Source organism: Natrix helvetica (assembly GCF_964273705.1).
Source record: "Natrix helvetica genome assembly, chromosome: Z".
Lineage (NCBI taxonomy): Eukaryota > Metazoa > Chordata > Lepidosauria > Squamata > Natricidae > Natrix > Natrix helvetica.
The window spans coordinates 25,334,374-25,353,608 of record NC_138554.1 but is presented as its reverse complement, the minus strand read 5'-3'; the positions used below and the strand labels follow the sequence as shown (position 1 = coordinate 25,353,608).

Below are 19,235 nucleotides of genomic sequence, written 5' to 3'. Positions count from 1 at the left end.
AGGTCTATCTGCTTGCCTGCCTGCCTGCCTACCTACCTACACCCATACGTATGTATGTATGTATGTATGTATGTATGTATGTATGTATGTATGTATGTATGTATATATTTGTGTTGTATTTGTACTGATAAATAAATAAAGGGAGACTAGTATAGATATATTTCGAGCTAATTAGCTCTCATCAGCTAGCCATACCCTTACTCGGATTTGAACCTGGGCTGTATTATATATTAGGCAGGAGTCTTAGCCACTGAGCCACAGGCTCTCCTCCTCATCAGTTGAGCCAGGGAAATAGGTATTTATTTGTGTTACAGCTAGCTGATGAGAGCTAATTAGCTCGAAATAGATGTATACTAGTCTCCCTTTATTTATTTATCAGTACAAATACAACACAAATATATAAAAAGGCATCTATATCTATATCTATATCTATATCTATATCATCTATATCTATATCTATCTATCTATCTATCTATCTATCTATCATCTATCTATCTATCTATCTATCTATCTATCTATCTATCTATCTATCTATCTATCTATCTATCTATCTATCTATATATCGGGTGGGATTCAAACATTTTACCGGTTCTGTGGGCGTAGCTTGATGGGCATGGCAGGGGAAGGTTATGTAAAATCCTCATTTCCTCCTCATCAGCTGGGGCTCAGGAAGCAGAGAATAGATGGGGTTGGAGCCAGTCTGAGGTGGTGTTTACTGGTTCTCCGAACTACTCAAAATTTCCGCTACTGGTTCTCCAGAACTGGTCAGAACTTGTTGAATTCCACCTCTGGTACATGTATATATTAATCACAGTCCATTTTGAATACAAGGCTGAAAGAGCAAGCTTGAGTGTTCACAAAACTGATGCTATAAGGAACAAAACTGTGACTGAATCTGGATGGTCTGCTTCAGATACCACGAAGCCCCTTCCCAGAAATTAACAAGGAAAAAAGGTAGTGAAGAGGATGTGTAGCGTCCCAGATAATATTGCGGCCTTATGTGCCCTGTTGGAAGTCAGGTAGTCTGCAACTTGCAACAGTTTACTCAGTGACTAAGGTTACAACAGCTCTGAAAAAAAGTTACTTATGATCATTTTTCACACTTATGACCATTGCAGCATCCCCGTGGTCACGCGATTTACACTCGGATGCTTGACAACTGACTCACATTTATGGCAGTTGCAGTGTCCTGGGATCACGTGATCCCCTTTTGCAACCTTCTGACAAGCAAATTCAATGGGAAAATCAGATTTACTTAACACACCTGTTACTAATTTAACAACTGCAATGATTCACTTAACAAAGATGGCAAGAAAAGCTATAAAATGGGGCAAAACTCAATTAACAAAGCAACATAAATTAGGTTGAGGACTACCTGTAACACAGCTGGAAGGGATCTTGAAGGCCTTCTAGTCCAACTCCCTGCTCAAGCAGGAAACCCTATACCATTTCAGACAAACGGTTGTCCAATTTCTTCTTTAAAACCCTTCAGTGCTGGAACACCCACAACTTCTCAAGGCAAGCCAATCCTCTGATTTAGTGTTCCCACTGTCAAAAGATTTTTCTCCTTAGTTCTAGGTAGCTTCTCTCCTTGTTTAGTTTCCAACCATTGTTTCTTGTGTCCTGCCTTCTGGTGCTTTGGAGAATAGCTTGACCCCCTCTTCTTTGTGGCAGCCTGGCAAATATTGGAACATTATTATCGTGTCAACCCTAGTCTTTCTTTTCACTAGTCTAGACAGATCCAGTTCTTATAATCATTCTTAATATGTATCAGCCTCCAGCCTCCTAATCATCTTTCTTGCTCTTCTCTTTCCAGAGTCTCAACATCTTTTTTATATTGCAGTGACCAACACTGGGAACAATATTCAATAATAATACAATACAATACAATAGTAGAGTTGGAAGGGACCTTGGAGGTCTTCTAGTCCAACCCCCTGCCTAGGCAGGAAGCCCTATACCGTTTCAGACAAATAGCTATCCAACATCTTCTTAAAGACTTCCAGTGTTGGGGCATTCACAACTTCTGGAGGCAAGCTGTTCCACTGATTAATTGTTCTAACTGTCAGGAAATTTCTCCTCAGTTCTAAGTTGCTTCTCTCCTTGATTAGTTTCCACCCATTGCTTCTTGTTCTACCCTCAGGTGCTTTGGAGAATAGTTTGACTCCCTCTTCTTTGTGGCAACCTCTGAGATATTGGAACAATGCTATCATGTCTCCCCTAGTCATTCTTTCTCTTAAGCTAAACATACCCAATTCCTGCAACCGTTCTTCATATGTTTTAGTCTCCAGTCCCTAATCATCTTTGTTGCTCTTCTCTGCACTCTTTCTAGAGTCTCCACATCTTTTTTACATCGTGGCGACCAAAACTGAATGTAGTATTCCAAGTGTGGCCTTACCAAGGCATTATAAAGTGGTATTAACACTTCACGTGATCTTGATTCTATCCCTCTGTTGATGCAGCCTAGAACTGTGTTGGCTTTTTGGGCAGCTGCTGCACACTGCTGGCTCATATTTAAATTATTGTCCACTAGAACTCCAAGATCCCTTTCACAGTTACTACTACTGAGCAAGGTATCACCTATACTGTACCTGTGCATTCCATTTTTGTTGCCTAAATGTAGAACCTTACTCTTTTCACCATTGAATTTCATTTTATTAGATAGTGCCCAATGTTCAAGTTTGTCAAGATCCTTCTGTATCTTAAGCCTATCTTCTGGAGTGTTGGCTATTCCTGCCAGCTTGGTATCATCTGCAATCACTCGGTAAGACTATGATTCCAATCATAGTCTTACCGAGGTGCATGTACTGGATATTGAAGCATGGGAACTCAGATTTGGGGAGCAGACCCAAACTGTATACATCCAGATAAGCATGAATTTAGGCGGCAGTAAAACTTACAGCCAATTTCCATCATCCCCAGTCCGGAAGGAGGATTGTGACAGATTTGCATGTCTAGTATGAGAATGGGATTTGGAGTCTATCACATCTTGGAAGTCAAATGTAATGTGTTCAGTGTGACTGAAGGATAATGTGAACAGTGCTGTAACAGTTTCTGAAAGAAGAACTAGAAGGTAAATTCCATATCAAACACAATATTTATTTATTATATATTTATCCCCCTTTTATTAGTTTTATAAATAACTCAAGATAGTGAATGTGCACAATACTCGTTCCTGCTCCTATTTTCAAATTATATTTCCTATTTCCACTGCTCATAAAGTCTGATTATTATTTGCCAACTTGGGTCATAGGCTGAGTCCTATGGCTTGACAGTCCCTCACACAAACACATAGGTGTGATGCCTTATTGGATCCTCAAGGCAGAAGCTAGGTGGATTTTCATGACCATCCCTTACAAGATGCGTATTGCAACGGATTAAGACAAAGGCATCTTAGTGCTGATTGGTGCTATTTTTTTGTTTCCCATAATGTTGGAGTCTATTTAGATAGCTAGCTTAGTACAGATAGTCCTTGATTCACGACCATTTGTGTAGTGACTTTTTGAAGTCATGATGGCACCGACAAAAGTGTGTTACAACCAGTCCTCACACTTATGATGGTTGCAGAATCCCAGCATATTGTGATCAAAATCTTGGTGCTTGGCAACTAGCACATACTGTATATACAACAGTGGCAGCATCCTGGGGTTATGTGATTGTGTATGTGACCTTCCCAGTTAGCTTCCAACAAGCTTACTCAGTCGTTGAAGCCAGATTCATTTAAGAACTGTGATTCACTTAACAACTACAGTGATTCACTTAACCATGTGAGAAAGGCTTGTAGAATTGGGCATGTTCACTTCACCACCTTGAAATTCTGATTTCAAGGATTATCTGTACACAGGAGTGGGCTAGTATGGGTTCGCCCAGGTTTAGGAGAACCCATAGCTAACATTATGGCTGGTTCGGAGAACCTCCAATCCCACCCCTGGCTGGCCCTTCCCACCCCACCCCTCCCAGGAGTCCCCATGCAGCCTGTTTTGGATGCGAGGTAAGTGCAGGGCCCGTGCAGATGTTCGGGGAGGGGGAAAGATGGGCTTCATGGAAGTTTCAGGAAGCCAGAAATGGGTTTTCTGGCCTCTGAAGGGCCTCTGGAACCCTGGGGAGGCAGTTTTCACCCTCCCAGAAGCTCAAGGAAAGCCTCCAGAGCCTGGGGAAGGTGAAAATGCCCCTCCTCGCTGTGATGCAGGTAGCCAACTAGGCCACGCCCACCATGGCCATGCCCCCTCAGCAACCAGGCAGAGAACCTGTTGCTGACATTTTTGAAGCCCACCCCTGCCTGTACATGGTCCTGCTTGCATGGGGAAGACTGGTAATAGCAGCTATGTCCCAAGACACTCATGTAGGGTGAAGATTTGGGGAGAGCCTTAGGAATACACAGATTGTAGAGGAGCTGGGAAACTAATAGAAGAGGGGGTCAACTTATTTTCCAAAGCACCAGAGAGCAGGACAAGAAATAATGGATGGAAACTTACCAGAGAGAGAAGCAACCTGGAATTAAGAAGAAACTTCCTAACAGTGAGGACAATTAACTTGTAGAACAGCTTGCTTTCAGAAATTGTGGGTGCTTCATCACTGGAGGTTTTTAAGAAGAGACTGGACAGCCACTTTTTTGAAATGGTATGAAATGCTAGAGCAGAGGGTTGGACTAGAAGACTCCAAGGTCCATTCCAGCTCTGTTCTTATTGATTGAAGGGAAGTTTGAGAGCCGCTGGTCTGGTGGTTAAGGTACCAGTCTGAAAATCAGGAGACTGTGAGTTCTAGTCCCACCTCTGGCATGAAAGCCAGCTGATTATTTTGAGCCAGTCACTCACTCTCTCAACCCAACTCACTTCACAGGGTTGGTACCAAATATGGTAATAGAGACCATTAATTAATTAATATTATAATTCACGAATTGCATTCCAAACAGTAAGACAATGTAATCGATCATAATTGTATGTTTTTGGGGTATCCACTATATTTTCAGTTGTAACTTGATTTTAATTTGAAATGAAATTCATCTCTCTGGAATTCATATTTTACAAGCTGCCCAGAGTCTGCTGGAGGACCATCTTAAGTCATTTAATAAAATAAATAAATTAATGTCTAGTTTTTCTAAACAACCCTGCCATTGACTTACAAAAACAGGTCATTCAAGATCATTATTCCAAAGGTTGCAGAATGCAGATGTAAGATTAACCAAGAGCATTCTCAATCTATGTCATTTCAAATGCAGAAATAACCTTAACTCTTCTTGATTTCCTTTGGCCTCTTCCAAATGTGATTGAATTTGGAACCAAACCCCAACTTCTGATGAATCGCAACATGTAAAAGGGCTAGTTCTTTCTCTTGTAACTGGAGAACTGCTGGAAATACTTCAAGATGCAATCCTTCTCCGACCTCTTCCATTCTCCATTCAGACATAAATATAGAATTTTATTAGACTAATGCTTTACATTTTCTAACATCTGATCCAGTTGTCCCAGGCTGTTCAGAAATTGTCTATCCATTCATGTGTACCATACTGGCAATGACAGTCCAATGTATACTTATAAAGCATCAACTTTGAGAAATGTTATTTAGCTGGATTAGTAAATAACTCATCTTGAAGATGGTGGATTTGTACTGTATTTTATTTCTTAGTTTTTGTTATCCTGCCTTTATTATTTTTACAAATAATTCAAGGTGGAAAACATACATAATACTCCTTCCTCCTACTGTTTCCTTCCTCACAACAACCCTGTGAGGTGGGTTGGGCTGAGAGAGAGTGACTGGTCCAAAGTCGCCCACCTGGTTTTTCAAGTTTAAGGCAGGACTAGCATTTACAGCCTTCTGGTTTCTAGCTGGTGCTTTAACCACTAGACAAAACTAACTGTCTAATATAGGTTTCTTGGTTCCCTGGCTCAACCCAACATAGGTTTCTTGCTGCATACATCTAGCTTTGCATCTAATGCCAAGTACTCAAACTCTAAATTTCAGGAACTTGTTCTTATTCTTAGGTTTTGCATTACTTGTGTGTTTGGGTTTACATATGTTCGTACATTAAGAAGCAAAGAGAGGTTCTTCCTTCCAGCAACTTTAGTAAAAATAGTGGCCTAGATTTTTAGGTTGAATTGAATCAAACAATCAAGCAAAGATGAAAGAAAAATGAAAAAGAAAATCAGGGGTATTTCTGCCTTGCAGTCATCTTGAAAATTCATTGTATCTTTTCACCAAATGTCAGCTGTTGTTTTTTCTATTTCCCAGATCCTTCCTTTCTCTATTACTTTATTCGTAGTTGCAAAAGTATGTGTCTTAATGCTCATATGTATGTAATACAGGATGCAAGGGGGAGTTCCTGCCTCCCCGCCAAAAAAGTTTCTCCTTTAAGAAGCATTTTTATTTCTTTTCTTTTTATATATATTTTATTTTCAAACAAACCCACAAGACATATAACATAAAAACCTCTTCAACAGCATACAGTGTGTTGATTGGTTACAAGGTCTTTCTGCGTCCTTTCCATAGTCATCACTTGAGCTTTATCAAAATTCACATATTGTCAAATATCTTTGTATACATTCTTATTATACTTCATTTGTTTGCTTATCACTATTGTTTCTCCATTTTAAACAAGGTATTCTAAATATGTATCCATTTATATTATAATGATTCATTATATCATCTTCAATATATCCAATAATAAAGAATTTTTATATCCTATTCTAAATCATTCCATTATTTTAGCATTGATAACATTCTCTAATAATTTTCAATTCCATGTTTTTTCCATTATTAGTATCATCAATTTAATATACATGTGTACAAATTGTTATAATTGTTAAACATCCATTAAGCATAGCTATTGTTACATCCTTTTTATATGAAGCATGTTAAATTTGAAATAAATTTATAATTTTATATTATGGCATTTCATTACATCATCCTGAAATCATCCAATGATATTACATCTTTATATTCTATTCTATATAGAATTATTTATCTTTTATAAAAAGGTTTTTCAACATCATCTCCATCATCCTCATTTACAGTTTGTATAAAATTTCATATTACCAATCTAGTATATGTAGATGCTTTATTAACATTATTAATCATTTATTTGGCTACAGCTATTATTACTTTGTCTTATACATAGTACTCAAAATTTAAATACATTTAACTAAATTTTATTGTAACATTTCATTTCATCATCCTGTATCCTTCCAGAAATAGTGCAGTCCAATATCTCTTGCCATTTGTAGTATCTGTATTCTAAGTGTTTTCTTGGTAAGTCTTATGTGGACTTCTCTTGACAACTTGTTATTCATTGCATATCTTATAAAGATTCAAAACCCTCTATCTGTTCCTTTCATGAGTTTGACTTTGGTTATCGCTGATGCTTCTGCCGAAATTACTCTCATTGTTTCTGCCAAATTTTCTCCCCTTTCTTCATCTATATTTTGACATCTGAGATAGAGTTCCAGTTCATCAATCTCTCCTTTCCGTATTTCGCACTTATCATTTCCCTCCACTCTCGATTTGCTGACAGTGTCAACAATTTTCTTATCACTTTCATATGTCTCTCTGGTTTTTTGAACTCTGTCCTCAAATTTCATCATTGTTTTATAAGTATTCTCAACTCTTCCCCCTGTACATTCTGTATTTTGATCTATAATTTCAAGTCTCTCCTCAATTCTCTCTCTGATTATTAAGACTTTTTGAATTTCTAGCATAATTCTTTGCAATGTTAGTCCCCTTTCTTCTTCATATTGGGCCATTTTTCCAGGTTATAGACACTGCCACTAAAACATCCAAGGTAGGTAGGTAGGTAGGTAGGTAGGTAGGTAGGTAGGTAGGTAGGTAGGTAGGTAGGTAGGTAGATAGATAGATAGATAGATAGATAGATAGATAGATAGATAGATAGATAGATAGATGATAGATAGATAGAGTGGGTGGAGAGGGAGGGACGGAGGGAGGGACGGAGAGAAAGAGAGAGAGAGAGAGAGAGAGAGAGAGAAAATTTTGAATTCTTTCAAGAGACTGGTTGTAAGTCAGGAACTATCTTTAAATCTAGGCTGCCAAATCTGTCAATGGATGACAGAAAGAAAGACACTAAACATGAAAGCTTGATTTTTTTTTTTTAAAAAAAAGCAAAAGACTAAATTTGATTTTAAATTTATGCCTGCTGGATGGAGGACATGAAGACAAAATGGAAGACATATTCTCCTTTAGCTGGATGTTCAGGAACTTATAGTTATCCCATGTTACTCTCATTATCGAAGCGGGAATTTAGGAAAAGTCTAATTAAATCCAGGTGACTTTGTTACAGTGCAGGATGGATCCAATCTTTATTGTTATCTTTTAGTCTCAATATTTATATTTATGATAGGTTAACAGGAAATCATACAGAATAAAACTGAATTTATTTTCAAAGGGAGAAAGAAACTACCAGTATACAATTGTTATTTACTAATACATACATACATACATACATACATACATACATACATACATACATAATACATACCACATATTGGATATGCATCTATTGTATTTAAACGTCAATCTGTTCTATATTTCTCCTTTGCTTCACTCATGTTTGTTTCAATTCTCGTAGACCTATGCCCGTAATTATGAACCTATGACGTGTGTGTGCAACATTTTGGGTGACAAATCAGTGTTCACCAACACCCAACCCTATTTTCATGTGATATTTGGAGGCTGCTGAATATGGCTTCCTATCCTCAAGTCTTGGCATGGATATTTTCCAATGAAACAGACTGAAACAGGAAGATCATTTCATTAAAAAAATTTCAAATCACTCTGATTAAAAAGAATTCCTCTCATTCAAGACAGCCTCTTGATTCTCAGCTTACATTCTGCTTTATAGTTAACACATTATAGAAAATGCAAGAGAAAAGCTGATTGGACAGGACAAAAGTAACTTCCCTTTTGCATAGGAAAGCAGTTAACATGTCAAACATGTTACATGTAAGTCTATTTAAATGAGGTCTGATGAAAGCAAGAGCATTACATTTAAGATGTTGATGAGGAAAAAAAGTCATAAGAATGTTTGGAGTTCATAGAGAGAGACAAACCAGATACAGATAATCCTCGACTTACAACAGTTCATGTAGCAACTGTTTGAAATGGCAGTGAAAAAAGTGACTTATGAACATTTTTCACACTTACGACCATTGCGGCATCTCTATGGTCATACAATTTACATTTGGATGCTTGACAACTGGCAGAGAAAGAATGGAGCAGAAGAAGGCTGTGAATGAACTAGAGCAATCTGGCTGAGGAATTCTGGGAGTTGAAGTCCACAAGTCATAAAATTGCCAAGGTTGGAGACCCCTGAACCAGAGCTACCAATTACAGGTACAGGTAGTCCTTACATCAGTTCATTTAGTGACCATTTGAAGTTACAGCGGCACTGAAAAAAGTGGCATGATAGTTTTTCACATTTAAGACTGTTTCAGCATCCCATGGTCACTTGATTTACATTTGGATGCTTGACAACTGGTTCATATTTATGATGGCTGCAGTGTCCCAAGGCCATGCGATCAACTTTTGCAGCTTTCTAACAAGCAAAATCAAAGGCGAAGCCAGATTCACTTAACAGCTGTGTTACTAACTTAACAACTGCAGTCATTTACTTAACAAATGTGGTTTAAAAAGGCCTTAAAATGGGGCAAAACGCACTTAAGACACTTCTCACTTAGCAACATAAATTTTGGTGCTCAACTGTGGTCCTAAATTGAGGATTACCTATACCAGTTAACACTAACAGACTTTCTCTTATCAAAAGGCAAAACTCCAGACATCCTTTCCTATCAGTTTAGGAATGTTAATCCATAAACAGTTTTCTACATCCCAGCCTGAAAATGGTTTTATTATTTTAAAAAAGAGAAAAAATATGTCAAATTAAAATGCAAAATAACTCTATTAGCAAATATAACAATAATACGAAGTCCGTGTTGTATGGCCCTCACTGCAGAGCCTATGCAAGCAGAGTGTGTGCTCTCCCATGGTGTGTGGAGGCAGTGGAGGCCATGGAAGAGCATTCTCTGAAGCTGCTTGAAGAACCAAAGCCTTGTTCAACTCGGAGCCATTTCAAGTAGATCGCAGGGGGCCTGTCAGAAAGAGAATACCACCTGAAGGTAAGCAACATATAGCAGAGCCTGGGGAGCGCTGGGCTTGAAGATCTCAAGTTGGAATTAGGAAAGTTTTTAAAGAAATGGCTGAGGCGGAAAGTTGCAGCTGTGATGAGTGTAACAAGACCAGTAATGAATAATGGAACATACCGTTGTCCTCAATTCAGGTCTGAGCCTGGTGCTGAAGCCAATGGAGAACACCAGACATGAGGAGCAGGTATTGTTTCCTTTTATTGAAGCGCTCCAAGAAAAGGGGTCGTGGCTAGAAAATGCCAAGGAACCCCGAACAATAGAATTAAGAAAGCTTTATACATTTTCACTAAAGCAAAAGGCAGGATATATAAAACAAATCATCTAATAATCTAACAATTGTCCTATTGGTCTCTAGCTGTCCCTATCCTTAAACCTTGCTAATGAGTGCTCCATGAGTTATCTAATACACATTGTATTTGCTCCAGACATCCCTATTCCTAACTTCTAGTTGAGGTCTGCAAGATGTCTAACTCTTTGTTACAGTTATCAGCCCTCTGGCCACCTAGAATGGAAGTGCTACACATGCATATTCTCTCTGTTTCCTTTGCTAAAGGACAACCCATCACTACTGTCTAGCAACAAGAAAGTTACAAGAAATGTACAAGTTAGAAGGACACCTTGGAAGGATGCTAGCTAAGACGCACATAGATATATAACCTTTGCTAGCCTCATTATAATAGTAAATCATGTTTTGATAAGAAAGCTTATTAGCATAAACATGCAATGTGTGAAGAAGGAGGGTAAGGCAGAAGAAACCAACCAAAAGACACATGTCAAGGTACCAATGACTCTTCCTTAGGGTGTTTAACTTCCTTATCATAGATGTATAAATTTATATATTGTTGATTGTTCTGGGCCTTGGCTCCTTTAGCTGCAAAGACCCTTTTGCTGGAGTACTGCAATAAAAGAAGCTGAAAATGCCATTCCTCATGGCTGGTCTTTATTGGCTTCAGTGCCAGGCTAGGACCCGTTTTGGGAATAACAGGCTGTGGGGGCAATTGTGTATGCGCTTTGTGGAGCAGCACAAGGCAGCCTTTTTATGGGGTAGCAGTGGCGCTAAGGCTGAAGTCGAGGCCTAGGCCTCGACTTCAGGCCCAGCCTTAATGCTATTGCCAAGTGGCACTATTCAGGGTAATCTAGAGGTGGGGGAGATAGACAATTGTTTCTCTTTTACAATACAATAGCAGAGTTGGTCTTCTAGTCCAACCCCCTGCCTAGTCAGGAAACCCTATACCGTTTCAGACAAATGGCTATCTGTTGAGTACTGAGGAGCCTGGCCAGCAGAGGGCGTTCGGAGGAAGCCCTCTGATTGGCCAAGGCGCGCGCTCCAGCCGGCGGGAGAATTCAAGGTTTCCTATTGGTTCTACCGGCTGACAGCTGTAAGTATAAATAGCTGTCAGCCGGCTCGCGTTTTGTTCCGTTGTCAGTTAGCCTGTTCCTTAATAAACCTACGTTGAACTGACCGCTGCCTCAGTCTCCTCACTACGAATCTAACACTGGCGACGAGGACGGGCGACACGGACCCCTTCATCGTGCCACCAATGGCTACCTCCGCCGCTTTTTCGCCTTTCAGGCCAGAGGCTGAGGCTTGGGAAGCGTTTCTAGAGAGGTTTGACTGCTTCCTCATAGCCCATGACCTCATTAATCTCTCTCAGGAGAGAAAACGCGGCATCTTCCTAAACTATTGCGGCGCGGAGATGTTCGCCACTGCTAGGGCTCTCGCTGCCCCAGAACCAGCAAACTCGCTGCCGTGGGAAGACCTGATGGCTCGCCTCAAACATCACTACGAGCCCGCACCATCTCGTTTCGCCCGGCGACAGTACTTTCGACGGTGCATACAAAAAGACGGCCAAACCATTGCCCAGTACGTTGCTGCTCTGCGGGCTGAGGCGAGTCTGTGCGAGTTCAGCGATTTAGAAGAAGCGCTGCTGGAGCAGTTCATCTATGGCCTCCGCGACGTAAAATTACATCGCCGCATCCTCGCACGACCAGAACTAACACTAAAAATCGTGGTCGATGATGCCAGAGCCTATGAGATGGCTGACCAATCCACCCCGGATTTCAGCCACCTCAGCCAGCACCCTCATGCTGTTGGTGTACCGCCTTCTCCGTACTCGGCTTCCACCGCCTCCTACGCGCAATCCTCAGCATCTACCTTCCAGAATGAGGTCGATCTGGCCGTCGACCGCCTACAGTCACTCGCCACAAGAGACGGACGTCAGTGCCTGAGTTGTGGCGGCCGCCACCAACGATCTCAATGTCGGTTCCGTCAGTCGCTTTGCCACAACTGCGGCCGAAAAGGCCACCTGGCCGCCGTCTGCCGCTCCGTGCCTCCTGACAGACGGTTCCCGCACCAACCTCCTCAAAATTCCCGTTCTCCAGCCAATTTACCTGGCCGTCGCCAAAATTCCCTCACCGTTGGCGACCCGGCCACTGCTTTTCCTGAATGGCTGGTGGACTCGGCCTCTTCCTCTGCGGAGGGCCGAGGTAAGCTGTACCTCCCAATAACCTTAGAGGGGGTAACAACTTCCATGGAGGTGGACACGGGCTCAGCTAAATCTATCATGTCTTGGGACACACTTCACAATTTACTACCTAAAATCCGGCGCTCAAGCCTATTTTCCCCAGACTGTCGACTACGAGACTATCAGGGAAACCCCATTGAATTGCTGGGTTGGGGCAGATTTAATGTTAACTATGGTTCCCGCCACGCCAGGCTTCCGCTCCTCATAGTGAAAAACCCTCTATCCTCTTTGCTGGGCCTAGATTGGTTTAGGGCACTAGGGCTCTCTATAGCGGGGGTGCATTCCTTACTTCCCTCTCCTCTTCCCTCTTCTAATTCTCTCTCCGCTCTCCTAACTGAATTCGCTGACGTTTTCAGCCCCTCCCTGGGTTGCTATACAGGTTCCCCCATTTCCCTGAACCTCGACCCTACTATAGCCCCCATACGCTTGAAGGCTCGCCGTCTGCCGCTGGCTCTTAAAGCCAAGGTAGACGCGGAACTAGATAAGCTTCTCCGCCAAGGCATATTGGAACCCGTGGATTTTTCTCCATGGGAAACTCCAATAGTAGTTCCCCTTAAGTCCGACGGATCCGTGAGGATCTGCGCGGACTTTAAATCTACATTAAATAAAGCCCTGCAAGCGCACCCCTATCCTGTGCCCGTGGTGCAGCATGTTCTGCACACACTAGGCAACGGGCGCATTTTCGCTAAATTAGACCTCGCGCAGGCGTATCAGCAGCTGCCCGTTGACGAACCCACCGCGCTTGCGCAAACCATAGTAACCCACCGCGGGGCTTTCAAATGTCGAAGGCTGCAATTCGGAGTCAGCGTGGCCCCGGGGATTTTCCAAGGATTAATGGAGCGCCTACTCCATGCCATTCCCGGGGTCACCCCGTACTTCGATGATGTCTTAATTGCAGCTTCCGACACTGCGAGCCTCGTGCAGACGCTGCGCACTGTCCTACAGCGCTTCCGCGCTGCGGGACTCCACTTAAAGCCCGAAAAATGCCAACTGGGGGTCTCTGCTGTAACCTTCCTAGGTTACCGCATCGATGCCGCGGGCATCCACCCCGATCCACAAAAACTTAACGCCATCCTAGCTGCCCCCCCACCCCAATCTAAAGCAGAGCTACAAGCTTTCCTGGGGCTTCTTAATTTTTATGCTTCTTTCATTCCCCACAAAGCTTCCCTGGCCGAGCCCCTTCACCGCCTCCTGGACACCAAAGTCCCTTGGAGCTGGAGCAGTCGCGAAGCGCAAGCGCTCGCGGCTGTCAAGCAATCCCTCACTACTCCTCCAGTCCTCGCCCAGTATGACGAGTCCCTTCCACTGACTTTAGTTTGTGACGCCTCTCCTTTTGGGGTGGGCGCTGTTCTTAGCCATTCCTTTCCTGATGGCTCGGAGCGGCCCATAGCGTTTTACTCCCGCACCTTATCAAGGCCTGAGCGCAATTACAGCCAGCTTGATAAGGAGGCGCTGGCTGCCGTTGCGGGAGTAAAGCGCTTCCATCACTACCTATACGGTCGTCACTTCTCCCTCATTACTGATCACAAGCCCCTTCTGGGTATCATTGCCGGGGATCGACCCACTCCTCCCATCCTCTCCCCGCGCATGTTACGGTGGCTTGAATTCCTCTCTGCCTATTCCTATAATCTTGCCTATCGCCCTGGCGGTCATATAGCCCACGCAGACGCTTTGAGCCGCTGCCCCTTGCCACTGCCCATTAGTGACCCGGCTCCTACGGTTCAGGTCTCCCTAATCGGTGACTTGTCCCTTCCTATGTCCGTCTCGGACATAGCTGCGGCGTCTGCAACCGATCCTGTCATTATCCGAGTTATGGCCGCCGTAACTCGAGGATGGGCGGCTTACTCTACGGACCCCCTCCTCTTGCCTTTTTTCCGCCGCCGCTGCGAGCTTTCAGTGATGCAGGATTGCCTCCTCTGGGGCTCCCGCGTCGTTATTCCCTCTTCCTTGCGCGCCTCTGTGCTGTCTCGCCTCCATGACGGCCACCCAGGCATTGTCCGAATGAAGGCCCTTGGCCGCGGATATGTCTGGTGGCCGTCTATGGATGCGGACATCTCTTCCTACGTTCAAGGTTGTTCTGCCTGCCAGCGAGTGCAGGCTGCCCCCCCCACCGCACCTCCCCGCGAGTGGGAACAACCTTTCGGCCCATGGAGTCGACTGCACGTCGACTTCATGGGTCCCCTTGATGGCCATTCCTTCCTAGTCGTGGTAGATGCATGGTCCAAATGGGTTGAGCTATTCCCCATGACCTCTACCACCTCCGCGGCCACTATCCGCGTTCTCAATTCACTTTTTACAACCCATGGGCTGCCCGATGTTATCGTTTCCGATAACGGGCCCCAATTCGCCTCCTCCGAATTCTTATCCTTTCTCACCTCCCTGGGCATCCGCCATGCCCCAATTTCACCATATCACCCGGCCAGCAGTGGCCTGGCGGAACGTGCGGTCCGTTCTGCAAAAGATGCCTTTGCCCGTATGGCAGCACTACCCTGGCCTGACCGCATTCACACGTACCTCCGTACCCAACACACCACCCCTTGTTCCTCCACGGGCAAAGCCCCCTCCGAGCTACTCATGGGTCGTCGCCTCAGGTCTACTTTAGACCGCCTGCATCCTCTCTGTTCTTCCCCCCCCTTTCACCCTTCCACCTCCCCGAGATCCTTTCTAGTGGGGGAGGAAGTTTTCGCCCGAAATTATGCGGGGGAACCCAAATGGGTGCCTGGAAAGATCTCAGATGTAACAGGGCCCTGCTCTTACAGGGTCCTCCTCAACGATGGGAGATCTTGGAGGCGCCATGTAGACCTGTTGCGGCGACGACCGGCAGAAGTTCCCGGAATTGCAGCCAGCGGACAGAAACAGCCAGGCCCTAACAACGCCGCCTGCCGGCCCAACCGTACAAAAAACTCTAGCTCCGAGTCGTCGCAGGTTGCCCCCGGTGCGTTTGGTTCCTTACCTGTTCTGACGCATCCATCTCCTAGGGTTGGGCCTGTCGCGGCCGCTCCTCCAGGGCCTCGTCACACGGGCGGGGCCGACACTCCTTCCTCCTCGAACGCCACACCAACTATGCCAAGGCGTTCCCAGCGCGTGCGCAGACGACCAAGATATTTGGAAGATTACGCATGCGCCATCCGGGGGAAAGGGGTGTTGAGTACTGAGGAGCCTGGCCAGCAGAGGGCGTTCGGAGGAAGCCCTCTGATTGGCCAAGGCGCGCGCTCCAGCCGGCGGGAGAATTCAAGGTTTCCTATTGGTTCTACCGGCTGACAGCTGTAAGTATAAATAGCTGTCAGCCGGCTCGCGTTTTGTTCCGTTGTCAGTTAGCCTGTTCCTTAATAAACCTACGTTGAACTGACCGCTGCCTCAGTCTCCTCACTACGAATCTAACACTATCCAACATCTTCTTAAAGATGTCCAGTGTTGGGGCATTCACAATTTCTAGAGGCAAGCTGTTCCACTGATTAATTGTTCTAACTGTCAGGAAGTTTCTCCTCAGTTCTGAGTTGCTTCTCTTCTTGATTAGTTTCCACCCATTACTTCTTGTTCTACACTCAAGTGCCTTGGAGAACAGTTTGACTCCCTCTTCTTTGTGGCAACCCCTGAGATATTGGAACACTGCTATCATGTCTCCCCTAGTCCTTCTTTCTATTAAACTAGACATACCCAGTTTCTACATATATTTTAGTCTCCAGTCCCCTAATCATCTTTGTTGCTCTTCTCTGCACTCTTTCTAGAGTCTCCACATCTTTTCTACATCGTGGCGACCAAAACTGAATGCAGTATTCCAAGTGTGGCCTTACCAAGGCATTATAAAGTGGTATTAACATTTCACGTGATCCTGATTCTATCCTTCTGTTTATGCAGCCTAGAACTGTGTTGGCTTTTTTGGCAGCTGCTGCACACTGCTGGCTCATTTTAAATGGTTGTCCACTAGGACTCCAAGATCCCTCTCACAGTTACTACTATTGAGCAAGGTACCACCTATACTGTACCTGTGCATTTTGTTTGTTTGTTTGTGTGTGTGTGTGTGTGTGTGTGTGTGTGTTTGTGAGTGAGTGAGAAAGAGACACCAGCAGTGAGGAATTTGTGAATTTTTGACACACCAAGCCCAAAAGATTCACCTACACTTTGCAATATGGAAAAGGCTTCAATCTGCATTTTGGTACCGCATCTCCGAGAGCCTCACTTCTTCCTGAATAAAATTTTTGTCACCCATCACAGATGAAGAGAAGATACATTGGCTCAGCAGCACCAAGGATCTTTGGGACTGATCTCAGGCAAAATATGCAAAATTATATGCATGTGTGGAACAATTACAAATGTTTCTTTTACATTGATGCAGAAATATGCATCAAAATCATATGCAGAAATGATAACTGTTGACACTCAGAGCAATTTATTAATTTAACTTCCCTGCCCATCTGTCCCAACATCACCTTTGATTTTAAAGTCATGATTCTAAAAATCAATTGCTTATTAGGAATGCATTTTATCTTCTCTGTCCCATGTTTGCAATGTTATTTTTAGTAAGGACTTCTTGTTTGATTGTCTAATTTATTTTCCTTGTTCATCCCCACTTCTTTTTCTACTCCTGTTCCTTCCATGAATGAAAAGCTTTGTTTGGAAGCTTCTTAGAAATCCATTTGTTGCATCTCTTTAAAAAAATTGTGATTTTTGATGATAACCTCAAACTGGCTAAGTTTCCCAGGAATTACATTTTATTCTGTTCCAATTGCATTCTGTTTTCTCTGTCCTTTTTAGGGAACTTTCAGAGTTATCAACTCAGTAAAAACAGAGGGCATCAGTCTGAAAAAGACTGTTTTGTTCTAACAGGTAGTCCTCGACTTACAGCAGATGATTTATTGACCGAAGTTGCAACAGCACTGAAAAAAGTGACTTATGACCATTTTTCACACTTACAATCATTGCAGCATCCTTATGGTCACGTGATTTACATTCAGATGCTTGGCAACTGATTCATATTTATGACGGTTGCAGTATTCTGGAGTCATATGATGCCTTTTTGATAAGCAAAGTCAATAGAGAAGCCAGATTCACTTAGCAACTATGTTACTAATTTAACAACTGCAGTGATTCATTTAATAAACGTGGCAAGAAAAGCTGTAAAATGGGGCAAAAGTCACTTCAAATTTCTCACTTAGCAGCATAAATCCCGGGCTCAATTGTGATCATAAGTACCTGTATACCCATGAAGATCTGTGGTTTGCATTCCTCATCCAACATTGCAATTATAAGGAAAAACTGTGTGATCTCGGATCTCTGCCCAAAACCAAAACAGCAAGAAGGAAAAGCAAAGAAAAGCATAATTAGTCTCAGCTGAGCTAGCAGTGCTTTTCAGTTGGGTTGCAAGGTAAAACCAAAGGGAGTTATTACTGCAAAACTGTTCCCCCCTTCCTGTTTTTTCTGATTAAGAATAGAACCCCATTCTGGGGCAATAAGGCCTCTTCAAGGTATTCTGCTGCAATTGTCTGAGAGCTGAAGGCTTCAAATACCTTTTTTTCTTGTAAGTTTCCATCAAGTCATGTTTGGTAAACCATTAAACCATGCTTTCGTGTTTTTTGTTGTTGTTTTTGGCAACCATGCAGAAATACTGTAATACATCATTGCTTAAATCCTTTGGATTGCTTTTTTTTTAGTTCTCAAGCTAAAATTTCCTCATGGTGTTCTCTCCAAGCATTAACGGCTTAGCCTTTCATGGTCAGCTAAAGTTAACTGCAGTCGTTCTCCTACCGTAGCTGAGCGTGCAGTTTATAGAAGTATTGATCTAAACACCAACTACAACCCACTTAGAAGCCAGAAAGGCTTTGCTTTCATTTTATTATTATTATCATCAAATAATTGATCCTCTATGAAGGCCTTTTCATTGAAGGACATGGACTGTAATCTATCCTTCAGATCCAATGCAGGTTGGCAGAAAGACAGTGTTTTTATTTTCTATTCCACGCCAAAGTGACTGGATCAAGCTTTTATGCCTAAAGGAAGACTGGACCCTGGGTCTTCCCATTCTTATCTCAGCATCCTAACACTAGACCATGCTGGATCTCAGTTTCTTTATATAGGAGAGATTACATGACATAAAAAAGGTAACAGATCTTGCAGTTTTCTCTCACACACATTTTTACTCCCTTCTTCCCTCCCTCCTTCTCCCTCCTCCCTTCCATCTGTGAGCACAGACTTGTGTCCAAACACATGGACACAAACACACAAGCACTGCCTCCCCCTTACAAATCAGCATTCATCTCTTCCTTGCAAAAAAACTCATTACATATTTGTAGGCATTTGTGCCCATACCCATATGTAAAAGCTTACATGCATACAATATTCCCTTACCAGAACAGAAACCTGCAATCTGCAGCTGAGTACCCTGCTTTCTTCCCATGCTCCTCATCCATTGCTCCCAACCTTCACTAAGCCCTCCCACCCCGCAGCCCCACCTATCCCGTCAGAAACCTTTCCCCACTCCCTTTCCCCACCCCAACCCCGCCCCTTCATCCCCACCCCTTCCCCCCTGCCTGGGGAGGAGGCGCTGCCTTTGTTCCGCCAAGGGTTA

General features: G+C 43.3%; 1 long non-coding RNA gene across 1 annotated transcript; it reads right to left on the bottom strand.

The window, feature by feature from the left end:
* Nucleotides 1-8,069: 8,069 nt before the first annotated feature.
* LOC309381207 lies at nt 8,070-19,098 on the bottom strand. The gene is made up of 3 exons (XR_014173522.1): nt 19,016-19,098; nt 17,864-17,944; nt 8,070-10,091 (listed from the first exon to the last, which is right to left on the bottom strand). It is a non-coding gene; the product is annotated as an uncharacterized lncRNA (long non-coding RNA).
* Between the last annotated feature and the right edge of the window lie 137 nt (nt 19,099-19,235).